Source organism: Canis lupus, chromosome 1, assembly GCF_011100685.1.
Source record: "Canis lupus familiaris isolate Mischka breed German Shepherd chromosome 1, alternate assembly UU_Cfam_GSD_1.0, whole genome shotgun sequence".
NCBI classification, from domain to species: Eukaryota; Metazoa; Chordata; class Mammalia; order Carnivora; family Canidae; genus Canis; species Canis lupus.
The window spans coordinates 91035859-91062514 of NC_049222.1; the positions used below are offsets into that span (position 1 = coordinate 91035859).

The 26656-nt window shown below is 41.7% G+C and overlaps 1 long non-coding RNA gene across 1 annotated transcript in view; it reads left to right on the forward strand.

The window, feature by feature from the left end:
- Positions 1-469: 469 nt before the first annotated feature.
- The window catches only part of LOC111090766, a 41640-nt gene continuing 15453 nt past the window's right edge, over positions 470-26656 (forward strand). The window contains exon 1 of the long non-coding RNA XR_005353186.1: positions 470-589. This is a non-coding gene — a long non-coding RNA (uncharacterized LOC111090766). The remainder of the gene's footprint in view (positions 590-26656) is intronic.

Below are 26656 nucleotides of genomic sequence, written 5' to 3' on the forward strand. Positions count from 1 at the left end.
TCAGCCTCCTACTAAACCTTCTCATACTTAACTCCACATGCCCCAGACTAGCTGTGGGTTTCCAAGTGGATCTAGGATTTAGTGCCTCTATGCCTTTACATATACTGTTCCTTTCCTTTGGAGTGTCCTTGCCTTTTCTCCCATCCCTTCTCCATCTGGTAAACTGTTCACATTTCAGAGAAAAATTGAATATCACTTCCTGTATAGCCTTCCCTGACTGTCTCTTCAAGGCCCTGGGGCACTTACGTAGGTAATAACTAATTAAACATGTGACCTGGGCAAATTACTTACTCCCTATGAACCAGTTTCTCCTGCATAACATGGAAATAAAATGGGGTTGTTGTGAGGATGAAGCGGGGTAAAAAAAAAAAAAGCACACGGAATACCCAAAGCCCAGTGATACCTGCTATTACTAACTAATGTTACTCTTTGTGTGTCACACACAGAAATGGTCTCCTTGTCACGAGGACTTGCCTTGTTCATCTTTGTGTCCCTAGGACGTAGCAGCCAGCTGTGTACTCGATGAATATCAATTGACCCATCCATGGGGAGCATCCTTCCAGATCGTCGTTTAACTCTGACTTCATAGGTGAGAGGCCCAGAGTAAAGGGACTTGTCTAAGGACCCACAGCTCACTGGTGATGGAGCCAGGCCCCTGGCACCAGAAAAATTCTCTATTCTCTTTTTCATGCCACCTTATGCACTCACCAATTCAGAGACTCATTTTTCTCTTCCCAGGAAAAAACTCTATGAGCCTAATGCAGCGATTAAGTGACAGTGAGGAAAAGGTGTGTTTTCTCTGGGCAAATGTGTATGATGTTGAACTCTGCCCGGGGCCGGGTTTCTATAGGGTCATGCTGCCAGGCAGCCTTGGCAACAGTGAGACTGCATGGAACCTTCTGGAAGCGCCTGCCAGGCACCTAATCTCACCCCAGACGGCCTCCCCTCTGTGGTCCCATAAATCGCTGCAGAGTGTATGCCAGACTGGACTGATGTGGGGAGTTTTGTGGCTGTGGCACTCAGCTGAGTTATTACCAATAGAACGTGAACATATGCATTTCACACATATGTGCTGAGACCTCTGGAATTTGTCCAAACTCATCAGAATCTGAGACTGAGACAAAGTTCATGACCCAAAGATAAGAATCTACAGAGCTTCTGGAATATCTAATTTTCTTGACATTTTAATCTCTCTTATTTTTTTAAAATAAGGGGCTTTTGTTGTTTTGTTGTTTAATATTGAGTGGACACTTCTGACACATTGGATGGAAGTAGCTTCCTGTAGGTCAAGGAACTTTCTAATTTGCTAATGAAGTCTCTTGGGTTTTAGCCCCTACTCTCTAACAGGCTGTGTGGACTTAAGCAACTAGCTTAACCTTTCTGATCATCTGTCTTCTCATTTGAGTAAGAGAAGGGTATGCTTTCTAAGATTCCCCTCATTGTTAACATTTTAGCTTCATGTATTTTAACAAGTCCTCCGGAAGTGTGTCTCCAAGCTTTGTGATACTCACATACTGCTATGACTGGCCTTTGTGCCATATCTCTGATGATGGGGGGAGAAGCGAATATAAAATGGGCATTTGTTCTGTAACAGGAGAGTTCAGGACATAGAAGAAAGAAGGTCTTAGGACTGCTGGTAACATTCGATATGCCTACGACTTAGTTATACAGTAAATATATATTCCTAGCACAGTGAATTATATTTATTAAGTTGAAATATATATTAAATATATACACTGCACTAGGGCATTAGTAGGTGCTTATAAGTGCTAACTGTTCATCTCCCTCCTCTTGCTACTTCTGCTCCTCAGTAGGGATTCCAGGTGAGTGGTGGCAGTCTCCCATCTACCCTGTGCTTCCACTGCTTTTGCCTCGCCATCCATCTGGTGGCTTCCCTTGTTTACAGATAGCTGACCTGAAATCAGACCTCACACAGTTTCCTTGGCAGTCCTGTATTTTATAACCAAGGGATGCCCACTCCCGACATTATTTAGTGATTATTTCAGGCTGGACCCTGCAAAGAGGCAAATGGGATGGGTGGTGTTCTGGGTGTGAAATAGCCAGAGGAGGGACAACCTAGAAATGCCATGTCTGTTCAGAGCTTATAATTCCCAAAAGGCAGATGATGGGGAGCAGCTAGCAGTTTGCATGTATTTCTGTGGGAGATTTTCACTGCTGCATATTTTAGAGATTTAAATGAGAGTCTGATTTTCCATCCTTTCTCCTTTTGCTTCTCTCTTTTTTTTTTTTTTTTTTTAGAAATCTCCATTCTGCCCAACGGGCAATGCTGCTTGGACCTCTGCTTTCAGGGTATGTGTGTGTGTGTGTGTGTGTGTGTGTGTGTGTGTGTATACACACACACACACACATATATGTGTATTTATATTTTTTTATTGGAGTTTGATTTGCCAACATATAGTATAACACCCAGTGATCAGTGCTCATCCCATCAGGGTATATCTTGAAGCAGTTCCCACTCTGACCAAACACAGTGTGTTTTATTGCCCGGGCTGCAGGGTCCCTGTGTCTCCTGACAACACGGGATTACTTCCTATGCGGCTCGGAGACACTTTGCTCAGTAATGGGCTCATGGCACTAAGATGCCTCAACCATTACCTTGCATTTAAGTAATCCATCCTCACTCACTGAATCTCAGGGGCCTGGGGAGCAGAGAGGGACAGATGAGATCTTGTATCCCCAAATTCATGCAAATACTTCTCTGACAGGAGATAATTTATTCCACAAATTATTCATTTACCTGGTAAATTTGAGGGCTGAGTAACTAACTCATTGACAGACTCTGTACCTGGCAGTTTTATTTGGCCTATCACACAGTGTCCTGCCTCAGCACATGGATGTGGCTCTTTTCTCCAAAAAGTGATTTTATCCTTGGTTGTTATAAGCTTTCCAATCAATTTCCCAAGGAAATATTTAATTGAGAGAAGGGTAATGTAAAATAGGTTGGTATTTCCTATCCTGAGGGTAGCTGGGAAATGCTCATTGCTTGCCAACATGTCTTCTAGGAGAAATGCTTAAACTGACATTTAAAATGAGTGTAAACATGACTCTTTTCCCTCTTCTTCAACCTCCTTGTTCCTACAAATATCTGGGAAGAGAGAAAGAAGATTTTACAACATGCTAAACATGTTTGTTTCTCTGTGTAGTAACATCTCAACGTAAATAACAGTATTACAATCCCTCCAGAAGCCAGTTATTGGTGTATTTTTATTGATGAGCAGAGAGGTTTTGCATTTTTGGTAGATTTATTTAAAACATCCTGTTATGTGTGCTTATTAAATGCTGAGCAGAAAAGAGAAAAGTCATATATTCATATTTGATTCATTTGAACATGTCAAAACCCCTTATTGAGTAGACCCCACAGAAACCCAGTTTTCCCTGTTGATGAAAAAGGATCTGCCTCCTTTTCCAGAATAGAGTCTGAGGCCAGGCAAGTAGCATGTGAAAGCCCTCCTTTTACAGCTGCCACTGGCTGCAAGCCAGCTACTCATGCCCACCTCACTTCTCTCAAAACTCTGGCTTGGCAGCTTAGGAACTTTGCAAAATATCAGGGCAAACTTGATCAATAAATATCAAATCTTAATAAGTTTCTAAAATTTATACACACACGCATATACGCACACAGTCTTAGGTTTTCTCAGAAGTATATCCTGTGACACAGATTGAGGGTATTTTACTTAGTTGCTGAGCCCAAGAAGCACTGGTAGGAAGTAGTACAGATGTGTGATGGTGAGTTGGGTAGTGTTGGGCAACCAGACTTGCCTATGGTAGCTCGAGTTGTGCCACGGAAGGAGAGAAGGCAGGGTGGTTACCCACCTGCTCCTGTCTGCCATTGTCTGGGCTCCCTCCTCCAGGGAGCGTTAAGCCCCAGGGCTTGCAGCCTGCCCGGCATCTGCTAGCACATTCTCTCACGCAGAATTGCAGGTGCTTACCTAAGGTGGTCCTGTAGGTTCTGGAATGGTGAGGCCCAGACGGCGAGGCCTGGAACATTAAGAATGCCTGTTACATAGGCCTCCTAGCAGTTCAGGAAAGGGAAGCTGAGATGGGAAAGGGGAGTAGCCTCTTGACAGCCGACGACAAGATCGTCAAAGTGCTGCTTTCCAAGCACCACGTGTTAGCCGCCTTACGGTTCACCCGGGGCGTTGGCGGCCACGACAACATTTCCACATGAAAATTTTTAGGTGCTGCGAAGCAGACTGAAGACAGCATTCTTTTCTATACTATAGTTCGGTTTTTTGAACAGCAAAATCAGAGTTTGGGAGAGAACCCTAACTTCAGGCCAGGAAACATTGTGAAGAACATGTTGCCTTTTTCAAACAGGTTTTTGGAGACCAGGCTGTAATGAGGCCTACAACATTCTGAAATCCCTTGCTAGTTTGTATATATGTGTATGTATATATATATATATATATATATATATATATATATATATATGTATTTGTAAGTGACCAAATCTAATAAAATGAAAAAAAGGTTTACTAAAACAGGTCCAAAAGACGATACAGGAGATAAGCTATAAAACCAAGCGTGAAGCCCCTCCTCGACACCCAAGCTCCATGGTCCCCAATAGACCCCAGAGCGAGGTCAGGGAGCTAAGGATCTTGCATCTCCTCTAAATCCAAATTACACACTTTGGTTTTGTTTTCCTTTTCAAGGTTTTTAAAAAGCTAACCACGGGAGTCAGGCAGGTCCACCCTGCGCTCGGCGGCACGTCCAGCCAGCCCATGGCAAGCTTGGGCCCAGTGTCCCTCGTTTTTGATCACTTCTGCTGGCCACGGCGCGTATATATATACATATATATATATATATATATATATAGAGAGAGAGAGAGAGAGAGAGAGAGAAGCCTCTCGACAGCTGAGATATATACCTACACACACACAAAGTTAATTTATTGCATTAATAGAGTTCTTTACAAAAAAAAAAAGTCTAGTAAATGTTCAGGATGGACAAGACTCTCCCTTTTTTAAAGTTGCATAATCGTTTACACAGTCCTATAGGAATGAAATACTTTTAAATGCAGCTGAAACGAGAAGCATTTTCCTTTGTGGGTATTTTTGTGCTTCTCAGCTGTCCTATTTTTTCTCATCACTTAATGGCCAACACTGTGTCCTGCTCACAACAGGTACTCGGGGCTTCGGAATTCCTCTGCACCTCCTCTCTTATTTTTCAGTGAAACATTCTAACTAGTTTTTAACTTCTGAATGCAGCCTGCCATGTGGGGCTCCAGACTTCCTTTGTCTCCCAGGGTTGGAGAGAATCAGATCTAACTCCTGACTTCATGAATTAGGCTGCTCCGATGCCAGAAGGTGACCTGCTCTGGCCCGTGTGAGTAGCCGGTGGCCTTGTGATCCATTCCTCTTTCAGCTCCAGCCTGTCACTTCAGCAAGTGTTCTCCCTTCTAAATCTTAATAAAGTCCCATCAGTCATGCTCCTCTGGTGCTAAGCATTCATTTCTGCAGGGGCTCTAAGGGTGACTTGAGTCTAGTTCACACCCTGCCTTGTGATCCTTCTATCCTCAGGGGAGCGGGGTGGGGGGCAGCTTTTGGCCAGCATTGCCACCCCCATCCTCAACACTGACTGGAATGCAGATTTCATCTTACATTTACAGGCTATGTCCAGTACTGGTGAGAAAATGTCTTTCCTCACATACTAAGAAATGAAGCAGAGTCGCTCCTTCTAAGGAAAATAATGTATCTTCTTATATTTTTACCTCATCCGTTAAACCGGACCCAGGTAATATAAAATTCTGCTGGGTATCTCTGAATCCCCTATTGATTTAAAACTTAAATCCTATGATTTTTTTCCCCACTGTAGCAAATACTTTGTAGTCAGCCTTCAATCTGCGACAGAAAAAGTGAAAAACTTCAATAAGAGGCTGCAATCTCAAATCCATAATTGACAAAATCTGTCCCGCCCCTTGGCCGATTGGCTTGGTAGCTATACCAGTAGCACCATAAGCAAGCAAACAAGGGGACACACAGTGGTTCATTTCTTTAAGGATGGGAGATTGTCTTTTCTGCTGTCATGGTTGTTCTGGGTAGAGATGGAATGTTTTCCCTGCCAGAGGTCACAACTCCTATTGCTACTGAATGAGAGAGAAAAGGGAAAAGTCCAGGGGACTGTTTGAGACCCTCTATAGGACCTCGGCTCTTATTGTAAGACCATGAACTGTGTGGTCTTCTAATTCCAGGACCAATTCATCATGTAATCAGGGAGGGACAGAGGCACTGTTTCCTCACCTACGAAGTGTGGAACTGATACTGTCTGCTCACCTAAAAAGGGTTTAGAGAGAACAAAGTAATAAAGAGGCATAATCACAAAGAGTGACAATTAAAGAGAGACCAGTTCTTAAGAAGGGGAGTAGGTTTTTAAAATCTCTTATTTCCACCACAGCAACACTGGTTAATAGTTGTTCTTAGCCAAGATTTGCAGAATGTCAGGACCTGACGTTGGGAGGAATGAGATATGGACTTTGTTGCTCAGTAGCCAGTTACTTGGGCACCTGGGTAGCTCAGTGGTTGAACATCTGCCTTTGGCTCAGGTCGCAATCCCCAAGATCGAGTCCCGCATGAGGCCCCCTGCAGGGAGCCTGCTTCTCCATCTGCCTATGTCTCTGTCTCTCTCTGTGTCTCCCATGAATAAGTAACCAGATGCTTAAGATTAATTTATAGCTATTAAACCTACCATGGTCCTGACCAGCTCCCAAAACAGGAAATGCTTTTTCCCATCGCAAGACGTACTTTATACAGTGGTGATGCCCTGATTGCCCCCAACCATTATGGTAAGAGTAAGGTACTTACTTGATCCTTATGAAAAATGGAGGCTGCATTTTGTTAATTTACACAGCATAAGAACTCAAGTCTTAGATCAATAATCTGGCATGAATTTTTCTTTTTTATTTTTTTAAAGATTTTATTTATTTATTCATGAGAGACATGGAGAGAGAGGCAGAGACACAGGCAGAGGGAGAAGGAGGCTCCCTGCAGGGAAGCCGATGTGGGATTCGATCCCAGAACCCCGGGATCACAACTTGAGCCAAAGGCAGACGCTCAACCACTGAGCCATCCAGGTGCCCCTGGCATGCAGTTTTCGTTTGTCACACTTAATTGCACTCTACTTCACCCAAGCAGTGTGTATTAACTTCATTATGTGCCTACCATGAGCACATGGGTTCTGGGGAGACTGAGATGGCCTCTCATGGGTATGTTTTTGATGAACAGTACTTCTCACTTTTGTTGGCTTGAGACATATGCTAAATTTGGGAGCATGACAACCTCGATCAGCTTGTCCAGAGACTCAGTTTACTTTCTGCCTCTAGGTAATTGTTTCTTCTGTCCTTTGGTGAGGCCCAAGGAGCTCAGTATTATCTTCCTCTGATTTAGAGGCAGCGTAACTGGTACTATTCAGCGTTTATCTTTATCCTGCATGGATGCCTTTGGAAGTCTAATGAAACCAGAGAACCTTTCTCAGAATAATATTTTTTCAATTCATATGATAAAAAACACCAGAATTCTGGAGGAAAACAATTATATTGAAACAGACTTTTATGTCCGAAGGCTTTAGGTTAAGAACCTTGTGGGTGAAGAACCTCTTTGTTAGAGAACAGTGGTACAACAATAACAGAGAGCTTCAAATTATTTATATTGAATTTTTAGTGCCTTTCTTACAAAGCATTTACAGAGTTTCATTAGGAACATTTTAACTATAATAGTATCTCCTGGGTAGAGATGCAAAAATGTACCCAGTCTAAAGGCTGCTACATTGGAGGATCTCAGCTCTTGCTTTCTCCCTCTCTGATGGATGCCTTATCCAATGGAATGGACCAAGGCCATCCTCAGTCTGGAGTACCTGACTTGAGTCCCAGAGGCTAAGGTAGACTTGCTGTTGTAAAAGCAGGAATGAGAAATGCTTTAGATTGAATATAGGATTGGGTCAAAACTAGAAAGGCTAGAAGGGTTGGACCAGAGAAACAAAATCAAAAGGAGGCCCCTGGAGGAAACTGTTGATCTAGAGCAAGGATGGGCACAAAATTCAGTAGAATCCAAGGTTGTGTTAAGGGTTAATTTCTCATTTTGTTGGCCGTGTCATGGAATGGCTCTGTTATAAAGTATTGAAGTCAAGGGAAATTAAATGATGTTTTTAGGTAATAGTAGCAATATTTGATGTCATGGTACAGAAAACAGGTATTTAATGCTTTCTACATATTGATACAAATTTCTGTTTTTGCAAACAAGCCCTAGATATGAAAAACCAAACCGGGAAATGTCTCATAATTTTTGTTAGTCATTTAGGAGAGTGGATTTATTTGTGGTTTATTCCCAATGACTTAGATTTTATTTTTTGTTGTTTAAAAAAAGATTTTATTTATTTATTCATGAGACAGAGGCAGAGACATAGGCAGAGGGAGAAGGAGGCTCCCCGCGGGAAGCCGGATGAGGGACTTGATCCCAGGACCTGAAGATCACAACCTGAGTGGATGGCAGATGCTCAACTGCTGAGCCACCCAGGCGCCCCAGAAAAGATTTTTTTTAAGGCAGCAGATAAGTCACCCTCCTCCACAGCTTCTTAGGAGTAGCATTGATCCTAGGCCCTGACCACCCAACTGCCTTCCTTCTCCTCTCTGTCCTGACCAACAGAGCCACCTAGCGCTCATTACAGGAAACTCTCCAATCCAGGGTTTCTTGACCATAGTGCTTCTGGGACCATCTGTTCAGAGATTGCTGCACCCAGTTCCCAGAGCTCCTGCTTTAGTAGACCTAGGGTTGGGCCCAGTCAGTGTCATTTCTATCAGGCTCCCAGGTAGTGAGCCGCTGGTCTGAGAACCACAGTTTGATCACCACTGCTTTACCATAATGTTCTTCCTTTCTAAGGAGGCCATGCCCAGGCATACCCTATGATTGTCAACAATTTCACTGACCACCGATCAGCTAATTTAACACTTCAGGGCAGTTGCTTTTTCATAGCAATGCACATTTTCTTTTGTAACTGCCTTTTGGCAACATTTTATCCACCTTTAACCTATATCTTAGAAAAATATCTTTTTTTTTTAATTTTTCTTAATTTTTATTTATTTATGATAGTTACAGAGAGAGAGAGAGGCAGAGACACAGGCAGAGGGAGAAGCAGGCTCCATGCACCGGGAGCCCGACGTGGGACTCGATCCCGGGTCTCCAGGATCGCGCCCTGGGCCAAAGGCAGACGCCAAACCGCTGCGCCACCCAGGGATCCCAGAAAAATATCTTTTATTGCTTTCCTTTTCCTCTCATTTTCTTTGCTGTTGGGTTTTGTTGTTGTTGTTATTGTTGTAATTAAGATTTAAAAAAGGAAAAAGAGGTGCCCAACATGATCTGATAAGCATGACTAGTTAACACATTTGATTAATAACACCACAAATTTTGAAATTTGCTAATTGCCATTATATCCCACAGCCTTAGGAAGTATCCAATTATTTATTTATACAGTAAAGTTTCCACTGGCTCTTCCATATCCTCCTCTGATGAAAAAAAATGTTTTCATCAAAAAAAATAATATTCAGAGCAGAAAGAAATCTTTTAGCTTTTTGTTGTTGTTAACTGTGTTTTAAGCGCAGAATAGTACAAATACCTTGCGGTAAGGAGATTTTGAGGAACCATCAGCATCATATCTAATCTTATTTCTCTGTAAAATTGTTCTGACTTCCAGAAAAATCAACTTCTAAGTGAACCTTTGGAAATTGCCTATAAATAAGTGTAGGGCTAACAATGTGTGTACAAGGAATCAACAACCCAGTTTCGTGCACCTAGAAATCACAGGGCGAAATCTTTGTAATGAATCACACAGGGTGGGCAGAGAAGCTAATCTGCGGTGCTTAATTATTCTTGGTAACGACAAATGGGTGGTGGATCCAGGTTACCCCAGACACTTTGGAGTCATCACAGTAGTATTTTTAAAGACCTTACACTTTTGTTTTACTTGAGGAACATTTTTTTAAAAGCATTTATTTATTTATTCATGAGAGACACACAGAGAGAGGCAGAGAAGTAGGCTCCCCACTGAGCCCCATGCGGGACTCGATCCCAGGACTCCGGGATCACACCCTGAGCCGAAGGCAGACGCTCAACCACTGAGTCACCCAGGGCCCCCTTGAGGAGCATTTTGAAGATGAAACCAAACAAACAGCTGTTTCTGCCAGTTGATTTCATCTTTTCAGAAAACACAAGCAGCACCCTGCCCGAGACTCGGAGGTCGGGCCGTTGCCCGAGACAGGGAGGTGACCCCCAGTCATCTCCCCGGGCACCTGTGCCTCCTTGGAGCCAGGATGAGAGGCCGGGGTGGCCTTCAGTGAGAGCGCTGGCTGGAGATGAAAGATGCGCGGGGACGCCCGGCCCCGCCTTCGTCAGTGTCTCCGCAGAGCCTGGGACTCTATGGGTCAAGTGAAAACATACTGGGGACAAACTTGTAAACAGAGGCTTCCTTTGAAGTGAGTTGGACAAGTGGACTCAAAACAATTGTATGTGTGAGTAAAATCAGGCATGCTTCCCTCCACCCCCTGGAAACAGCCAGGACTCTTGACACAGCAGAGCCACAAGTGTGGAGCATTTATTTAGTGGGACCTTTGTGACTGGCCTTCTTAGATCTCTGGCCCCCCGGGAAATAAGGAAAACCGTTTGACAGACTGACACATCAGGACTTCTGTGTCTGTTTTGAGGTTTCTTTTTGAGGAAAGACGGAGTCATGCATCTGCTCTGCATTCAGCCCTGAGATCCAGCTTCCACCGCCCAAGGCAGGGTAAGGGGCCGCTGTATCAAAGATCAATATTCAAGAAAGTAAAGGTATTGCACACAACACCCTTAACCCCAAAGACACAAGACCTCGAAGGAAACATGGGAGTCAGTCCTCTATTACCTTCTAAATATTTCCCTCCCGGTTTCAAGTAAAGAGCTCCAACGAAGTTGAGTTGTTTGTCTCTGGTTGGGAGAGAAACTCTTTGGCCGTGAAGTTAGTTTTGTGGCTGATGGAGAGTCCTGACTCTGGTGTGGGCTCGCCCTCCAGAGCACCATGCAGTGTCTTCCCCCTCCGAAGGCTGCTGTAGGGTAAGGAAGTCCTGCTCCTCTGTGGACACCCATGAGCCCCACCGGGATGAGAACCATGTTATAATCAGTACAATTCCAATTTAAATGATCCTGCATTAGGCTGATTTGGAATTCAAAGCCAAACGCCTCAGTGGCAAAGACTGCATTATCTGGTCAGAAAAACTCTTTTATAATCTATTAGACTCATTACACCTGTGTACTTAATTCCCATCAGTATCCAGTTTGAATCCTCTTCTTCGAATCAGCTGCTTATGCTAAGCAAGCAGTCCAAAATGACTTCCAAAATCCTGGAGAGGCAAGGGGAGCTGGGAAGCATGGTGGCCTCTCCTGCCAAGAGCCAGGGATCTTCCAGCTTGGGTCCCATTTTGCTTCTCTCTTCTTTGCCTTCAAGGCAGGATCTCTGCCTTCTCTTGGTATTTTTTGGTCATGGAGCTCTTCATTTGCCGGTCAGCTCTAACATTCTTCATTGATGAGGAGCTGGAGAGCCCAGCCATAATACCAGTGTGTCTCTGTCCCGCAGGCGGCACATCTGTATTTATCATGGTAGGAATAATAACGGCATATGCAAAAAGCAGCTGCTGCTTTGGGGTCTTCAGCACCCAAGAACAAAAATAAGTCCAACCAACCTAATATATTTTCCAATGTGTGCCCCAGAAGTTGGAAAAGAGCTTCTTAAATTGCTTTTGTTTAAGCATTTCTATGGCCCCAGGGGGAAAAATATCTATCAAATTTAGTATATGCATTTTACTTTGTGGCATTTTGAGATCCAACCGTATCATCTGTAATGAAAACAGAGCAACCTTTAAAATAAATTAAAAAAAAAAAAAAAAAAAAAGGAAAAACCTCTCTACCAGAGACATGGCCTGAACCAGTGCCAAAGATTTCAAGCTGGTGAACCAGTAAAGGAGTCAGATAAATCAGAATGAGTGTAACAGATCTGATCTATTTCAGCTCAGATTAACCTCTTTACTATGTCTTCAATGGTCAAAAATCCTGGGTTGCAAGAATAAGAATGTTTAATAGAGCAGAACTTCAGGGGAAAAAAATAAGAGAGAAATTGCATAAAGAAAAGTGAGACGTGTGACCATAGCTCTCCATGACCCGACTGTGGTGAGGGGTCGAGGGCAGGGGAGGGAAGGATTCTGTAACGTGCCAATCTGAAAGGCAGATTTATTTCACTTGTATATAATAATTCCAGATCCCAGTGACCATTTACATTAGTTGGCAACAGCTGCTTATAGGTCAGGTAACAATAGCATTGAATAACCTCAAAATGAACAAATGCGGATTTCACATTGGTGTTAATTGCATTTCATGCTCTTCGAAAACCCCAAGCAGGCTGTGTGAAAAATACAGAACCAGGTTCTGCTTTTCTGATTATTTTTATCTTGAGGCAAAAGCCCTTTCTAAATCTTCAGAAGGAGGGTGCAGGGCGGAAAGATGATCATGAATGTCACAGACCAACTGGGTGTTTCTGGGCCAAGGTCTATGGATATTTTCTAAGAATGCAGGACACTGATTCAAGCTAAAAGGCTGCAAAAGATGTGTAGAGGAACCCATTTCTGGGGCCTGACCAGGGCTGGGATGGATTTTATTCAGGGTGAGCAATTTACAATTGCAGCATTTAGGGGTCCCTTCCTCTTTGTCAGTCATGTTGCTGGATTTAGTCCTACAATTTCAGTATTATAGTGAGTAGAAGAGTCTAGATCTGAATCTATACCTCTGGGTAAGCAGTTAGCTTGCATTTCTCATGCTTCTCCGTCCTACCCTCACAGAGTTTTATTGAGATATAACATTGGTTAAGGTGTACAACATAATGATATGACATGTGTATATTGTAAACTAATCTCCGCAATAACTTAACATCCATCACCTCACAGAATTACACGATTTTTTCTTGTAATGAGAACATTCTAATTCTGCCATTTTTTTTTAAGATTTTATTTATTTACTCATGAGAGACACAGAAAGAAAGAGACAGACACAGGCAGAGGGAGAAGCAGGTTCCACGCAGGGAGCCCGAAGCAGAACTCGATCCCGGGACTCCAGGATCGTGCCCTGGACCAAGGGTGACGCTAAACCGCGGAGCCACCTGGGCTGCCCTAATTCTGCCATTTTTAAAATGAGTATGAATCTGTCTAGGATCTTGCCATAGTGCAGATGCTGACCTAGCACTAGATCTAGGTTGGAGCTCAAGATTCTGCATTTCAGATGAGCACCCAGGTGATGCCAGATGCCTGGGTCCTCAGGCCATACTCCCAGCTGGGTGACACACCTCAGGCATTTCAACAGTTTTGAGACTTTACAGCTCTGAACTGTACTGAAATTTGGACTCTGAGACAAGAGGTGAGTTACATCAGGTGGTACCCAGTGATGCCACATGCATCCATGCAGAGGCAGGTTGGCCTAGTTTCTGACTGCTTTACCTCATAATTTACTATGATTTCTCCAAAAAAATTTGTTGGGCTGCAGCCACAAATGTTGTTCTCATTTTCACTGTAGACATTTTCAGATTTACCCACGGGCACCCTGGAGACAGCTATGACAAATCTTGGGATATGTGTTAAAGTCTGTGACCCTTCTTCAGCTCTGATATTCAAAAATATTACTTAGCGACAGGAAAATATAAATTTCAAACACCCACTCACTTTCCTCCTTGAAGATCCTATTATCATTTAAATACTTTTTAAGAGGGCAAAAAAGTATATAGTACCGAGCTAAGAACTATAATCTTTCATTACATTGGGACTTAGCATAGACTATTCTCTCTTTATTTTTTTATTTTATTTTTTTTTATTTATGATAGTCACAGAGAGAGAGAGAGAGGCAGAGACACAGGCAGAGGGAGAAGCAGGCTCCATGCACCGGGAGCCCGACGTGGGATTCGATCCCGGGTCTCCAGGATCGCGCCCTGGGCCAAAGGCAGGCGCCAAACCGCTGCGCCACCCAGGGATCCCCTATTCTCTCTTTATACAACTATTCGGGTCCTGTGATAAGATCAAGGAGCTTTACATGAATTCTTGTAAATCAATACATAATAGTACAGGTATTTAATTCTTAATTTTACTACTCTATCCATATGAATTTTTATTGTGGAAAGATGTTTTGCCAGAAAATGCTTCTGTCACAAATTCTTAAGGTATTTTTCCTAAAATGATACAAACTGTATTGCATTAGAGGTGTCTATAGTTCATGAAGGTTCTTCTCTCCATAAGGCTGGTGAAAACTCATGTCTTAAGTAGGTCACCAATGGGTTCAAGAGATTTTCAGATAGTCAGAGTTGGAGTCATAGGATGGAAGAGGTAATTCAGTGGTATATGGGGACTATCTTCTTCCGTCTGAAATCCCTCATCTAGGGATTGTCCAGCTGAAATGTTCCTTCTTTTATAAAGTTCATACCCTGTGGGACGCCTGGGTGGCTCAGTGGTTTGGCGCCTGCCTTCAGCCCAGGGCGGGATCCTGGAGTCGCGGGATCGAGTCCCATGTCAGGTTCCCGGCGGGGAGCCTGCTTCTCCCCCTGCCTGTGTCTCTGCCCCCCCGCCCCCGTGTCTCTCATGAAAAAATAAATAAAATCTTTTTAAAAAAATAAAGTTCGTACCCCTCGGTCAAACATTGAGCAAGATTATTGAAGTTGAGAGGGATTTAAGGGTCATGTCATATAAGTAGGGTGACCATAGGATTTATCTTCCAAACTCTGGGTCATTTTTGAAAGTGAAATGGGGAAGAACTAATAGTTATACTGGAACAAAAGATGTAAGCTACAACTGTCCTGAGAAAATCAGAATGTGTGGACTCCCTAAATGTGACCCCACCTTCTGATGGAGATAAAAATCCACCTAACCATATCCCAAACCATTGGCCATCTGACCTCTTTTCTGAAATTCCTCCAAGAAAAGGGTACTCAGTCTTACAGAACAGACCTTATTCCACTGCTAGGGTGGTGGAATTAAAATAAAAATTTGGTTATTAAAATATCCTTTCTGCCATTAGCATGGTATTTGTATAACATTCGCTTAACTTCCTGCTTCCCTTTTTTTTTTTTTTTTTAAGATTTTATTTATTCGTGAGAGACACAGAGAAAGAGGCAGAGACACAGGCAGAGGGAGAAGCAGCCTCCCTGCAGGGAGCCCCATTCAGGACTCAATCCCAGGACCTCAGGATCATGCCCTGAGCCAAAGGCATGATCAACCACTGAGCTACCCAGGTGCCCTCCTGCTTCTTATCAGGGCATCCTAGGACAAGTTGGCTGACTTTTTGTCTGACTACTCAAAGGGTTGAGTGGTTTTCTCTGTTAAGCTGATTTCCTTAAAGGTACTTTATCATGTCTCCCACCCCCTTACAGTTCCCCAGTTCCTACTAAAGCATGAATGACTGGTAGATTGATGATGAATTGGTTCCTTTAGTGACAGTCTAAGTCTTAGGAGATGTCCTAGTTAGAAAAAATATTGAAGGACACCTCCTCCAAACCTTCACCGAGTTCTCGAATTTTCTCTAAGATACCCACTCCAGGCTGTTGTTCACTTCTCCTTCAAACATTTCCAGTGAGTGGGGAACTTACGTTTTCAGAAGTAGACTCTTCTATCTTTTCCCAACTCATAATTGAATGAAGAATGTTTTGCCTAAGCTCTTCAAATTCTGTTGCATGATCCACTCTTTGAAGAGTTTTATCATAGGCCAAAATTAATTCTAAGAATTTTAGAATCAGGAGTGCCTGGGTGGCTCAGTCAGTTAAGCATCTGCCTTTAGCTTGGGTCATGATCTTAGGGTCCTGGGGTCAAGCCCTGTATCAGGCTCCGTGCACAGTGGGGAGTCTGCTTCTCCCCCTGCCCCTCCCTTCCCACTCGTGCTCTCTCTTTCAAATAAATAAAATATTAAAAAAAATAAATTTTAGAATCAATGTATACTGAGTAAATCCAGTTGTTTTGGAGAAACATATGTAGCATTGAGAATGAATCCTTATTGTCTTTAACTCATTCAATGAATATTTGTTGACCATGCACTACTGTTTAGAGATTAATGAGACACATGGTGCAGGTTCCCTAGGAACATGCAGTTTGGGAGAGTACAAATATAGCAGTTACAATGGAATATTTATACTTGTAAATGTCACGTGGGAATAAAGAGAAGGGGAGACCAGCGTTGGTGTGACATGGAGGACTTGAAAGGACATAGCAGGTAGATAAGATGAAGAAAGCTGCCAGAGTGTAGAATATATACAAAGAGGTGACTCAAGAGTCTCAGATTTGATGACTCAGAATTCACTCAATTCATTGATTCCCAGATTAAGTGACTTACAAATTTTTATATTCAAGAGAGCAATTTCTCATTTGTTAACACCGTATTTTTTTAGAGTGGATAAAGTTGACAACTTTTAAATTCTTCAGTGAGAGGATTGTTGGAAGTCTTGGTCCTTGTGTTTGCAGTGTAAGGGACATGGGTTGTGTGAGCTTCAGGGTCCCTCCTAGCTCCAGAATTCTGCTAGGGCCACGGGTGCAGCAGAAAGAAGATTCCCGGAGCAGGAGCCTAAGTCCTCAGCTGTGTCCAGGCTGTACTATTAATTAGCCTTTGTGACTGAGGAAAGTCCTTCTTTTCCCTGAGGATTTCCTTCCTTGTAAACTTAGAAGTTGTGTTTCATAATTATTGCACCTTTTTGTGGACCTCGAATTTTATAAGATTACTCTTTCTTTCCTTGAGTGTGCTCTACAGTTTTTGTGAGGGAACCCACTTCCTTTATTTTTCTTGCTGTGTTTTCTTATGTGTTGTCCAGTGGCCATGTCTAGACTTGGGAGTTGGCTCAGTGAGGTCAAGTGTGACCAGTGGTCAAGTCTGTGGACTGAGCAAACTGGGGACAGAGAAAAACTTGGGGAAGGTCAAGACCAACCACTATGTCCATGTAACAATCTGAGTAGGAAACATCAAGCATGTCAGAGCTACACAGTGAAGCTTACCGTTTCATTGCATTGTTCACATCTTAACCCGGAAAACATAATTGCCAGGTTCTCAGAATTAACTCACAACTGCCTTCTCCCATTATGGCCATCATAATTATTATTCTTAATTATGAAATGTTTTAAACACACTGTACAGAGAACAATATTCAATACGCAGACACCAGTGAACCTGCCCCACAAATTTGATGAGTATCAACAAATATCCATGTGTTGTTTCATATCATATTTCTTAAGAAATATAACATTGTGGGGCACCTGGTGGCTCAGTGGTTGAGCATCTGCCTTTGGCTCAGGTCGTGATCCCGGGGTTCTGGGATCAAGTCTCATATCGATGAGACTGTGCCCTACAGGGAGCCTGCTTCTCCCTCTGCCTGTGTCTCTGCCTCTCTCTCTCTCTGTGTCTCTCATGACTAAATGAAATCTTACAAAAAAAAAAAAAAGAAATATAACATTGCAAATATAATTAAAGCGCAGCCCTCCCCCCACCTCCTCATTCCTTTCCTCCCCAGGAGTAAATGCTACCCTGAGGTTGGCATATATCATTTCAATACTTTTATTTTTCCCCTTTGGCAACACATGTATATATTCTTTTAAAAGAATACACATAGTGATTGTGTACCTTGAAATTTTATATAACTGGTATTTTTCTCTAGGAATCCGTTTGTGACTTTGTTTTTTTTTTTAACCTGATACTATTTTTTGATATTTGTTCATGTTGCTACTTGTAAATCTAATTTACTAAACTTCACTTCATTATAGGATGCTGTAATGAATAAATCTCCTTTTTACTTACTCGCTCCTCTCAAGAGAGAGATTTTTCCAAAAAATATTCTGGGAAGGAGAATCTAGAGTTGACCTTAGGACCCTTCTCTGGCTTCCATTGTATCCTCACTATGCCCCTTCTACAGGATTTATCATACTGTTTTGTCTTTTTTTCGTTAAGATTTATTTATTTATTCATGAGAGACATAGAGAGAGAGGCAGAGACACAGGCAGAGGGAGAAGCAGGCTCCTCTCAGGGAGCCCGTTAGGGGACTCGATCCCGGATTCCAGGATCACGCCCTGAGCTGAAGGCAGACGCGCAACTGCTGAGCCACCCAGGCATCCCCATACTGTCTTTTCATCACTGATTATCTTTCTTCCTAACTAGACCAAATATACTCAAAAGCAGATACAATTCAATTGGTTCATGAAGTCATTCATTCAGCAAGTGTTTAGATAAGCAATTATATTCCAGGGAGTTTGCTGTATATATATATATATTGAAAGTCACAGGCCAGAAAGTTCCAAAATTAGACATATAATGAACTGGACTGGAGATTTACAGGCTAGATTCATCACAGAGTGGAGTCTTACTTTGTTTGTAACTAAGCTAACATTGAAAAATTGAGAGACTACCTACAAATCTGAGACTCTGGCTTCCCTTGTTGGCAACTGTCTGGGGCTGGCTGCAGCCTGTGCCCTCTGTGTGGCTTGCTTTCTGCGTGGCCTCTGCATGTGCCCCCCTCCTGGCTTTCTCCACTTGGCGGCCTCTCTCATTAGTAGTATCAGTTTGGGCCTCTTAAATCTCCAGGTTTCTGATGCCTCATACAGAGAAATGTGGGGGAGCAGGGGCTGCCATGGCACCGCGGGAACAGAAGGTGAGAGGCAGAACCACCTAAGCAGGAGATGGAGTGTTCAAGAGTGCCCATGACCTTGGCTTGCCTCACAGACAACGGCGCTTTGTTTAACCTCCCATGCAGCTGGGCTCCCGTCAGTGCCTCCCTGTGCTTCCCTCAGTTTTTGCTTTTTGTAAAGGATTTGACCCATTATATAATGTTAGTGTCTCTTATGATTTCATTATATAGTTTGACAATTCAAAATGGCCTTCTTTATGCCACGTACTACTTTTTCCTCAAATTCTACCTTCCACAATATTAATAATATCCATTTCCGTGATGGATCTTTGTTCCTCCTTTTTTTTATTCATAAAATTTTTAAAAGATTTATTTATTTATTCATGAGACACACAGAGAGAGAGAGACTGAGAGAGAGATAGAGACAGGCAGAGGGAGTCCCTATATGGGATTCGATCCCAGGACCCCAGGATCACGACTTGAGCCAAAAGCAGATGCTCAACTACTGAGCCACTCAGGCATTCCTTTATTTGTAAGTTTTTAGCATCATTCTGTTGTGTATGGTTCCCCATATATGATAATTTTTGGTTTGGGGCTATTTATGTTTTGATAAAGAAATACTACCATTTGTATTTACTACTTTTGTGTTTTAATAAGAAAATTTAATCAAATAAGGTTTTTTTTAAAGATTTTTTATTTATTCATGAGAGACAGAGAGAGAGGCAGAGACATAGGCAGAGGGAGAAACGGGCTCTATGCAGGAAGCCCAATGTGAGACTCGATCCTGGGACCCTGGGATCACTTCCTGAGCCAAAGGCAGATGTTCAACCGCTGAGCCACCCAGGCAGCCCTAAGCAAATAATTTTTAATTTACATTTTGTACCTTATTTTACATCTTCTGATTTTGGTGCTTTCATTTTTTCTGTATGTTTTTGTTGGTTTATTTTGTTCCACTATATGATTTTGTTCTATCATGTGGTTTACTATTTTCAGTGATGGTCAAGATACAAAATAGTCTAACTCTCAGTGTATTAGAGATTGATTTCACATTTACAAAGCACATAAGTAAATGTACATTTCTTTGTCAAAGGCAAGATCGTATTTGGTCTGTCTCTGCCCAAGGAGCAAGTTAGCATGCCGTCACGGGCCCTGCCCTTCTGTCCCTCAACTGTCTTCACTTTCATCAGTAGTCAAAGATACTTTTAAGTTATTATATCATTTTCATATTTATTACATAATTAATTATATAATGGTATATTTTTAAAGATTTTATTTATTCATTCATGAGAGAGAAAGAGAGACGCAGAGACACAGGCAGAGGGAGAAACAGGCTCCATGCAGGGAGCCCAATGTGGGACTCGATCCCGGGACTCCAGGATCACACCCTGGGCAATGTAGGTGCTAAACTGCTGAGCCACCCAGGGATCCCTATATAGTGGTATGGTAAGTACATTAAGACACTACTAATTTTCCTATTTATTTATTTCTAGTTTTCCTTCAAAAGAAGGTTTGTTGTGACAGTGTTTGATTGATTTTCCTGAACACTCTAAGTCCTTCCATTACAATTTTTCCCTTTTTCTACTCACCACAGATATGTGAGCAGGAGAGAGCGAGAGAGGAGGGGAAGCTTGCATAGCAGGGAAGGCTATTTCTAGGTAGTACTGAGGCAGGTACCTAGTTTTCTGGTCTCTATACCCTTTGTGACTCAGCAGAAGTCCAATAGGCATCCAAGGTTAGAGTGAGATGCTGCTTAATAAGTAATCTTAATGTTATTTTAAAGAGAATAATAAAAGGAGGAATCACTAAATATGAATGCCCAGTGAAGACGGTGAGAGAAAACCCTAGATAATAGTTCTAAGGCTTCAAGACTCAGTGATTGACAAATTTCCACACTGTCCATTTTAAGAGAGCTGATTGCCTAGGGGCGTTTCCTGTTTGACCACGTACATGAAACAGGATGGCTGGTGGCCGAAGCTTTGATAATTTGAAGATCTGGCTGTCGACTTTGTGTCTTTTCTCAGCTATTCAATTTTAGATATGCCACATTATTTGAGCCCTTGATTCCTATATATCTTTTAATGGGAATAATAATACTCTCTTCCCAAAGTTAGATGAGGTAGCAAATATAAAGCACTGTGGCTGTGCCTCGTAGATCTTAAGCCCTCAATTTTAAAAAATGTGTTACTTAGAGATTTTTAGATTTGCTGCCTAATCAATTTCCAAATTTGTCAAATTAACAGCTTCCAAGTTTGCTTTATACAGCACACCATCATTCCATAGAAAAGTGTGTGAACCATAGTTGGTGTGGTAATCATCGGGAAGGAAGGACACGGACATACTGATTATTTGGGGTATCTTAACCAAGGTGTTTTCACAGCTGTACACTCAGCCTTCTCTAATTTGCTGACTCAGAAATTCTCAGATCTGCTCCCTTGGCTCCCTGTCTGACTTTTGATTACCTCTAGACAATGTATAGTTCATTGTTCATCCCTGACTTCCACTCACAGACGCATTGTTTAATGGAGTTTCCTTTTTCTTCACCCTCATGATCCATGTTTCATATCTGAACATTGCCTTTTCACCCATGGATCACCATTTATTCACGTCTCCTCTGGAGCTCATTATTTAGCGGTGTCCCCTCTGCTAGGTCTCATCAGGGTGCATCCTGACTTTCTCATCCATTCTTCCTGGATACTTGTGCCTATTCTCGGGGCTTCAGCAACTACCTCTGTTGACTCCCAGTTCTGTATCTCCAGCCAAGGTCTTGATCCCATTCTAGTTTTTTACTGAACATTTCCTCCTGTGGATCCTGCAGAAGCCTTGACCTCAGCATGTCTCAAAGTAAGGGACTGTCTATCCCCTTTATCTTCTGCCTCTTATTTGTCTGTGCTGTCTCAGCAAATGTACCATGTTTTATTGAGGGACACTTGTCAGAAGCTCTAAGGGTCAAAGTCCACTTGTCCTGTCTTCTCTCAAGCTTGCAGAGTTGTTGAAGTCCCGACTAGAAGTCACACCAAGTCCATCATGCTCTCTCTGCCCCCACCACTGCTGACTCACTTCTGACCTTTCTCATCTGTGTCCAGATTGAAGACAGAGCCCCTTTGCTTTCTGGTTCACTCTCTTTTGATAGGTGTTCTTCTCATGCTAGGAGAATAACTATTTTTAATGTTTCTCTTGTTACTTCTGCCATCTTTGAAATCCTGTAATGTTTGTTCATAAACTTTGGGGTAAACCCCCAAATCCTAACTGTGGCAAACAAAGCTCTTCATCACATGGCCACTGCCTTCCTGTCCTGCTGCACCTCTTGCCATCCCCCTGGTGACCTCCTAGAGTTCAACTTATGTCAAAATGCACTGTTGTGCATTGTTGTGCTCTCTTCTGAAAACTCCATACTTGTCCTTTCTGCCTTCCCTTTAAACATGTCCTTCTCTTTGTCTGGAACATCTTCATCCATTCTCTTTATCAGCTGTTATTTCCTCTTATTCTTTGAGACCAAGCTCAACTGTCACCTTGTCCATAAGTCTCTCTCGTGGGTCCCTGTGTTCATTAGACAGAAGTCAGTTCTCACTAATGGATAATGAACAGAAATGACTTTGTTACTTGTAGGCCCAAGTTGTTAAAAGCAGGTGCAGCTTCCATTCCTCTCTTTCTCTCCCACTGAACCTTAGAGGCCACATGTTATAGATGGTATAGCTGCAAGAAAGCTCTTCTTTCTCTCTTACCTTTCTCAATCAGGGTCCCTCAGAAAACAGGCGGTACCCTTGTAAGGGAATCTTAAATATTTTTTTTTAGTGAAAGATTAGAGAGGCATGGAAAGGATTAAGGAAACCAACAAGTGGGGGTTGAAGCACCAGTCAGCAGGGCAAAGGTGGAAATGATCCCAGTTGAAAACCGCTAAGGGGGATCCCTGGGTGGTGCAGCGGTTTGGCGCCTGCCTTTGGCCCAGGGTGCGATCCTGGAGACCCGGGATCGAATCCCACATTGGGCTCCCGGTGCATGGAGCCTGCTTCTCCCTCTGCCTATGTCTCTGCCTCTCTCTCTTTCTCTCTCTGTGACGATCATAAATAAATAAATTAATTAAATTAAAAAAAAAAAGAAAAAAAGAAAAAAAAAAGAAAACTGCTAAGGAAGAGGTTCCTTAACAGAAGCTATAGTCATAGGATGATATGGTGACCAGCATATTTGCAACAAATCTGGAAATGGTGTGAGTTATAAATACTTCAGTCCCTCTTATCCTTCTATGAGATCTTCAGATGGTGTTTCCACATTGGGCAAACACCCAACTGAAGCCCAAGGGTTCCATTTTACATTTTATATTAATGGCTTTACATTAGTGACTTTACATTAATGATGTGGCCTCCAGAAGTTAGTATCTCAGTGAATATAGGGCAAATCATTTGGGGGACAGAATGAAGAATAACCAGCATGTACCCCCAAGTCAGCATCTGAGACTCAACCAAAACTTGGTGAAGGTTTCCCTGTCAAGTGGGTTTCTAGTGAAGAATAGGAGGTAAGATTAAGACTTGGTCTATTTTAACAGTAGCCTCTATATCATCCTTCCAGGCCTAGCTGACATATCATATCCTTTAAGAAATCTTTTCTGAGTCCTCAAGATGGAGTAAATGCCCTTCTCTGTGTTCTCTTAGTTTCCAGTTCCTACCTCCTTTACAACACTTACCAAATTATGATGAAATTATATCTCTTTCCATGTCTGACTCCCTCACTGGCTCTGAACTCCATAGGAACTGTATCTTATAAGTCTTTGAGCCTTTAGTTCCTGGCACATGTCTGGCATCTAGGATTGCTCACTCTGATGGATAGATTTTTGTTCAAAAACATACATTTTACACCAAGTTCTAAGTCCTTAAATTGCAAACTATCTCTTGTATCTCACTGAGAGTGCACATGACACACAGAAAACTAACAAACAGCGCTTCATAATGCATGATATAAAATTGAGATGGTAGGTGGAGTCACATTTCTGGTTCATTGAGGGGACAAGTACAAATATGCCATCCCTTTATGTGTTGTAGTAACAAGAGATCTTGAAGAATAGCAGTGTGGGACAGGCATCTTGTCTGCCATATGGGTGCTGATCACCTGTGTCCAACACTACTGATACAGTTAGGTACAATAAGACTACAGACAGCACTGTGACACTTGTTTCAGGTTTGCTTAGTTGCATAATATCTTTCTGCTTGAAAATAGTTTAGTATAATGGAAAGCCCATGGGCATTAGGATTGGATTAATTTGAGACTAAATTATATAGGACACCACTTTAGAAGTTTGGACTAGTTTCTTAATTGTTCTGAGCCTCAATTTCCTCATCTAGGATACCTACAAAGAAGGGTTAGGCTTAAAATGAGAAATTTCTGTAAAGTTCAAGGCTCAGTATAGGCATTGCCATAAATGTGTTGCTTTTGCTTTACATTAATGGCTTCATGCTCAGGGACTAGAGATAAGTGACAAGAGATTGTATTCCATCCTACACACACTATAGAAGTTTAGCTGTGGAGTCGCCAGTGTAGGTACATATGGAGGGATACCAGAGGGAAGACAATCTTTTAGATATGATTAATGTAAACAATTATCTAAATCTCTTGAACTACAGTAACTGGATGAGGTCTAAATATCCTCCATGTCCATCTGTAAGTACAAGCTGAGTCTTTGAATCTAGCACTGTGTCAGGTGGGAGTTTCTATGTTCTCACCCCAACTTCCTTTGCTTTTTATTTCATTATAGACTTTCAGTGCTCTTCTGGAGGCTGCCCAAGACTCATTTCCCACCCCTTGTCCTCCTTTACAACCCAACATTCACCACAACCACACAGCACACAGTGAACAAAGCTGATGTAGAAGGGAAGGACAAAATCTTCCAGATAAAATGAGGAATGTGAAGCCACTCTGTCTCCATTTTCTGCTGTCAGTTCTTGCTGAGTGTCAGAACACAGTCCCATAGCAGACAATGCCATCTTGTGGTTCTTGTGAAAATCATTCTTTGGAAAATCCAAGAAGGTCATTGTTTATATTTCACTGCAAGTGTTCCTGTCATATTTTTACAGATGAAGTCAATATACCCTAAGATTTCACCTAACAAAAACAGAGGCCAGATTATTGATAAAGCAGCAGGTCACTGTACTGTGGGAAAATCCCATTGCCATATCCATAAAGAATTTTAATACAATTATATATTTGACAGAAAGATAAAGGCAGGCTGGCTCCATGGTTTGTTTTCCTTGGGAAGCAGTCATACATTATTTTTTAGAATAACATAGCCTGGAATACTGATTCCCATGCCACACAGTCGTCCTGTGTGTCAGCACTTTGAATAGTGGATCCTGTGCAGAAAGGCCTCATCCACACTTGTCCAAAAATGTTTCCTCTGGGTTACAATCTGCACATAAAGGTTTCAGCAGCAGAAGCTTTTTGAGGCACTTTTTGGTGTTATGTGAGTGTTGTGGGTTCAGCTATATTTCCTTGGAACATAAAAATGGGAGGTTTTGGTTTGTTACCTTTGAAACCTCAAGAAAATCAAAACCAGAACTCATTTTGGATGCTGAAGTGATTAATCCATAGTGCTCTCTGAGCTGAAATAATGACTTGATGCTTTAAATAGTTGCTGTAGCAATATTCTGTTTCACTTCCATTCAGAAACTACCAGAAACAGCATTTAAAAAAAATCCTGCATTAAAACACCAAGTACTTTTATGTATAATAAACATACTAATTAATATTTCTTTTATTGTTTATAGCCCAATTCTAATGGAATCTACTAAAAGCAACCTTTGTAGTGGTTTAAAACAATGTGGTTTTAAATTATTAATATTTAAAATTGGTTATATACTGTATTAAAACACTTTGATAACATCTATGGGGATAAACTGACTATGTTTTGGAAGACAATTTTCCCTTTTAAGACCTCAAATATATCCCATAAAATGTATTGATTCAGTCAGTAGATAGGCTTTGGGGGCTTACTAGGTCCCAGACACTCTACAAGGGGTTAATTTCCAGAAAGGAAAAGATATGTTTCTGATCTTGAGGAGTTTATAGTGTAATAGGAAGACAGACAATACAGACAAGTAAATAAGTGATTACAAATGCATGTGGTTAGATGTATAATTGGAGGTGTTAGGGGTTATATGGGCAAATATTGGGGCAACACAGAAATCCAATCTTAAGAGTAAATAGACTTCAGATGAAAGTGACAAAATAAAATATGAGAAAAAGTTTAGGTGAAAGAGGTGAGAAATAATATTTCACCCAGATAGAAAAGCATATACTTTTCTGAAGCCTGAACCAACTGAAGCAATACTTAAAGTAACCATTGCTAACTGGTATAATAACCTCAATAGCATTTCCACTGGTATCTTTTCATTAACTTTTTTACTTTCAAACCCATTCTAAACACAACAGCCTGTGACCCTTTAAAAAAATTTAAACTACATCACAATAACTCATTAAATTGTATAAAGAGATACACTAAAAAATACTATTAAAAATAACCTAAATTCTAAAAATTATTCCAGTTATTCCACAGAAAGACAAGAAGATAGAAACACAGGAATAAGAAATAGAATAAGCAAAGAAACAAAATTTAGAAAATGGTAGATTTAAGATGTGCCTTAAATGTAAGTGGTCTAAATACACTAATTAAAAGCAGAAATGGGCAAAGTAGATGAACTCTTCCTATTTAACACCAATAATACGACATGAAATGAAATGAAGAGTCAGTGACATAGAACACAAAATGATAGAAAGTAAGGAAGCTGAGGAAGGCAGTGAAAAACAACTACTTCATCATGAGAGGAGGTTTTGAGAAATCAGTGATACCATAAAGTAAAACAATATTAGAATAACTGAGATCCCAGGGGAAGATGAATGAGAGAGAGAGAGAGAAGATTTTTTTTGAGCAAATCATAGCTGAGAACTTCCCTAATCTGAGGAAGGAAAAGGGCATTAAAGTCCAGGAGTCACAAAGAAACACACTCAAAAT